Source organism: Elephantulus edwardii, unplaced genomic scaffold (genome assembly GCF_000299155.1).
Source record: "Elephantulus edwardii isolate Elephantulus edwardi_28Jun2011 unplaced genomic scaffold, EleEdw1.0 scaffold00201, whole genome shotgun sequence".
In the NCBI taxonomy this organism is placed as follows: domain Eukaryota; kingdom Metazoa; phylum Chordata; class Mammalia; order Macroscelidea; family Macroscelididae; genus Elephantulus; species Elephantulus edwardii.
This window is the reverse complement of record NW_006399951.1, coordinates 4,001,535-4,006,350: the sequence shown is the minus strand read 5'-3', so window position 1 is coordinate 4,006,350 and position 4,816 is coordinate 4,001,535. Positions and strand designations below refer to the sequence as shown.

Genomic DNA, 4,816 nt, shown 5'->3' with positions numbered 1-4,816 from the left:
TTGGATGGACTGCCTCTCTCACACTTGGAAACCTGGGTCATGGATGAGAAGTGGCCAGGGAGAAGTGGAGTCGGTTTCACACCTAGAAGTCATCTGCCTCCTAATGCATGCAGCTCCATCTGTCAGGGGAAGCAAGATAAAAGAACTAGGGCAGTCCCACCACGTAACCCAGGGAGAGTAGTCTCTGCACACATGAGGTAATCCTTCTGATGATGTATGACCAGAGAAGAGGTGGGTTCATTATCTTCATCAAGGCCCAGGAGGAAAACACAGTCATTTCATAATACAGCATGTGATGGATTAAGACATGTTAATACCAGGAGTATACATTAAAGGAAATGATCTTGCTGGCATACTAAATAGCAAAATAAAAGCACTTTTAGGAACTTCTATGATTAATTGGTCTGCCCTTTTAGTACCATACCATGATAAAGTAAAGCTCACATCTCCTAGTCACCTCCCAAGCAATTCCTCTAAAGCTCTCAGCCCTCCAAGGACCCCAGGAGGCCAGCTGGGGTGGGAGCCCATTCTTGACTCTGGGGCCCACTTATGTATTCTCTTTCTTGGCCTCAAGCCATCAGCATCATCTTCGCCAAGAGAGTTTATTGAGCCTCTATTGGGTAAACCATATATTGGCAGATTTGGGCACTTTTACATCGTACAGCCTAAAGCTAAGTGCAAAATTTTTTTTGAATGAAAGATGAAGTTGAAGAATGTGAATTCCATAGTCATGGTGTCTAGTTTGAATGTCTTCTTTTATGCTGACTGGATGCATAGTTTTGGGTAGGTCGTAGAATCTCTTTATACTTCGGTTTCTACATCTGTAAAATATGGCTATTTATAAACCTGCTTTGATAGGGTTATAAGGATACAATGAAGTGATTTATTTAACAATATCTTCTTTGGTGCTTGATGGGAAAAAAAGATTGACGTTATTAACAATCTCCTTTTACTTGGATCCATAATTAACACCCATAGCAGTAGCAGTCAAGAAATCAAAAGATATGTTGCATTGGAGAAATATGCTGTCAAGGAGCTTTCCAAAATTCTAAAGAGTAAGTATGTCACTTTAAAGACTAAGGTGTGCCTGACCCAAGCCATGACCTTTTCCGTTGTCTCCTATGCATTTGGAAGTTGGACAATGAAGAAGGAAGACAGAAGAAGAGTTGATGTCTTTGAATTGTGGTGTTAGAGAAGGGAATTGAATATTTCAAGGACAGGCAAAAAAGATCAATAAATCTGTCTTGAAGGAAGTGCAACCGGAGTGCTCCTTAAGAGGCAAGGATGGTGAAGTGTCATCTCACTTACTGAACATATTGTCAGGAAGAACCAGTGCTTGGAGAGAGACATGATGCTCGGAAAGTCAGGGGGTTGGCTAAAAAAAGTCAGACCCTCAACAGAACGGAAGACACAGTGACTACAATAGGCTTGAGGACAAAGGCTTGACATTGTCAGCATGCCACAGGATAGGGCAAAGCTCAGACCCATTGTTTATAGGGTTGCTATGTGTCATGGCCAACTTGATGGTAACTATCAACAACAACAGCAACAACATCGTAGGGTATGTGTTGTGTGCAGGACACTGAACTTAAGGTGGGCTTTTTAAAAATTATTATTCATTTTAATGAAGATTTACAGAGACTTTGGATTTCCATTCATTCACTGTTGCACTTTTCTCCCTGCCCATCACTCCCCCTGCCAGTTTGTTTTTCTCTTCGAAAAGTAAAATTCTTTCATAGTTATATAATCCTTTCCCCAAGTCCACTCCACTGTGCAGCCTTTGTTCTGGACTCCGGTCATGACAATAATACCAAATCACACGTCCCTTTTAAGCAGTTCTGCCCCTCATCTGTTCCAGTGCAGTATACACAATTTATCCCATCTTTCTCAGGTTTCCCCCAACCCCAATGTCAGTCCTCTTTTACAACAGTGACACTATGCAGTATTTGTCCTTTTGTGACTGAGATTTTTCACTCAGCATAATGTCCTCCAGGGTCACCCATTTAGAAGAATATTTCATGAGTTCCTTGTTTCTCAGTGCAGCGTAATATTCCATTGTATGAATACAGCACAGTAAGGTGGGCCTTTAAGCACTTGCCACATAGCTAATATCTCAAAATCTTTTGTCATAAAGTCAATTCTAACTCACAGGGAGTGTACAAGGCAGAATAAAACTTCCCCTTATTTCTGAGGCTATAATCTCCAGGGAAACTTAGTGCCATATCTTTTCCCCCCACAGAGTGGGCTAATGAGTTCAAATCCCCAGCCTGTCAGTTTTCAGCTGAGCTCTTAGCCTACTGGAGTTCCTTGTCATGCAGTAAATGTTTAGTAAGTATGAGCTCTTGCAGTGCTGGCTGGAAGGAGCCCTGGTGGCATCGTAAGTAAGGTGTTGTGCTGCTAATGAGATAGCTACCAGTTGCTCAGAGGAGAAAGACGGGCAGTCTCCTCCCTCAGAACACCAACGGGGGCCACTGTGGGTCAGAATCTACTAGGTAGTTGTGGGATTTTAGTGTCCTGCCAGCTGTATACATGACTTTACTTAAAAAGAAGGCCTTTGCAGATGTACTGATTTGACCTGAAGTCATACTGGAGCACAGTGGAGTCTAATTCAGCATGACTGGTTTCTTCTGTGAAGAAATGAGACACACAGGAAGGTGGCTGTGTGAAGACAGATGTAGATACTGGAGACACAGAATTCCTGGGAGCACTAGAAATTGGAAGAGGCAAGACGTTTCTGCCCATAAAATATTCAGAAAAAAAAAAAGCATAGGCAAACACTTTGATTTCAGACTTTTGGACTGCGGAATTATGAAAGCACAAATCTGTATTATTTTCAGTCATCAGTTTGTGGTACTTTCTTTTTCTTTTTTTAAGCTTTTATTGTTGGATGCAGATGGGCTTTAGATTTTGTTGAAAGCAGCCACATCTATGGACTGCACATAAGTCTTCAGAAGCAGTTATATGTTCTTCCAGCTTATCTGTGCCAACTTTATCATCTTCAACTACACACTGAAGTATCTTAATACCATATCCCACTGATACTAGCTTGGAAGTGCCCCAGACCAAGCCGTTTGCCTGAATACTTCTGACACACTCTTCAGACTTTGCCCTGTTGGTTTCATCATCCAAAGGCTTCACGTCTAGTGAGACTGAAGACTTGGCATCAAGTGCAGGGTTTTTGGCTTTCTTTGATTCATTCTGTGCAAGACGTTCTTCTCTTAGCTTCTTTGCCTCCTCCCTTTCCTCCTCATCAGATCCAAAGAGGTCAATGTCATTGTCATCTTTACTGTCTCTACCTCCACTTCCTGTGGTGTCTTCCACATTAGCAGGGCCAAACTTGCCCAAAGCTTTCTTCACTCCTGGCAGACTGGCCTTTTCCTTCTCTTAAGACTTGATGTGATTATATCAACGTAGAACATGTCACAGGTCGGCAGGTGGGGGGCTGGAGATGGCTTCAAACACCGCCACATCTGTTTGCAATGGCACATACCCCTCGATGTAGCTCTTGTCGGCCAGGTAATCATTGAGAACCTGGAGGCCGGCGGCAGTCTTGAGGTCTCCAAAGCCCATGATGTCAGCTCTATGTGGTGATAGGTGGCAGTGGAAGCCAAGAAGAGGGAAGGAAGTCAGCTGGTTTTCAGTACTTTCTTAAAAAAGTTCTAGGACACTAATACAGAGATTTAAGGAAATGACTAGACCTCCAAGCCAAGGTCAGGGGCATCATAGATGGATATGAAGGAGTGAGACTTTGAGGGGAAGTGGGGTTACAGGAAGATGCAGCTACATACTTAACTATAGTAGGAAACAGCTGTTGTGGGTTATTTGAGGTTGCCACTGGAGAGCCGAAGGCCAGAGACACCTTCTCCTACCCTCAGACATTACCTGGCTAGATGCTGATTTTATTTTCAGGAAAACCTCAAGGAGGTTGGCTACCCACTACAATAAGCCCTCATGAGCGGTAGCTGCAATGTTATGTCAAGGAGAATTAATCCAGATCCCTGAGACCCAGGAGGAAGGCTTGGCTCTACGTCTCACTCTGAGATAGGTGGCAAATCACTCTTTATTCCTCAGGATGTGGTCACAAACTGAAAAGGCAAGGTGAAAAAATGGGATTCTGGCCTTCCACATAAAGAGCATGTCATTGTTCTTAGCTGCTGTCTAGTCAGCTCCAGATTAAAGGTGATACAATACACAATGGAACAAGACACTCTCTGGGCTTCTGCACACCTGTGATCGGATTAGGATCATATGATTGCCGTCTATAAGGTTTGCATCTGCAGATTTTTGGAAACTGATCACCAAAATATTCTTCCTACTCCGTCTTAGTCTGTAAGCTCCACTGAAATCTGTGTAACATAACAGCACGTAAGCCTTTATCGACAGACTGGTGGTGGCTATGCAGGAGATGCCCCTTGGTGAGGAACCAGCCCTGAGTCTTCCATATATGAAACCCACTGCCGTAGAGTTGACTCCCAGTCACGATGATCTTCCACCGGGTTCTCCTGAACTGTAAATCATTATGAAAGGGGACTACTGTCTTTCTTTCACAGAATGAATATCTGGTGGATTTGAACTGCTAACCTTTTAGTTAGTAGCTGAACACATGACACACTACACCACCAGGTCTCCTTCTGAGTCTTCCATATGGAAGGTGAAAATTCTACTATGAAATGATCACAGCTCCCTAAAAGAACAGAGACTGGAAAGACTTACCTCTGCCCTCACAGTCTCTGGAGAGTCTTATGTGCAGCCTAGTCTAGACACCCTCCCTTCCACTGCAAGGCACTGACAGAAGTTCATTTGTGCGTGGTGGAGG

At 43.4% G+C, this 4,816-nt stretch overlaps 1 pseudogene; it reads right to left on the bottom strand.

Moving 5' to 3' along the window:
- Positions 1–2,900: 2,900 nt before the first annotated feature.
- LOC102856673 lies at positions 2,901–3,570 on the bottom strand (annotated as a pseudogene).
- Positions 3,571–4,816: the final 1,246 nt, after the last annotated feature.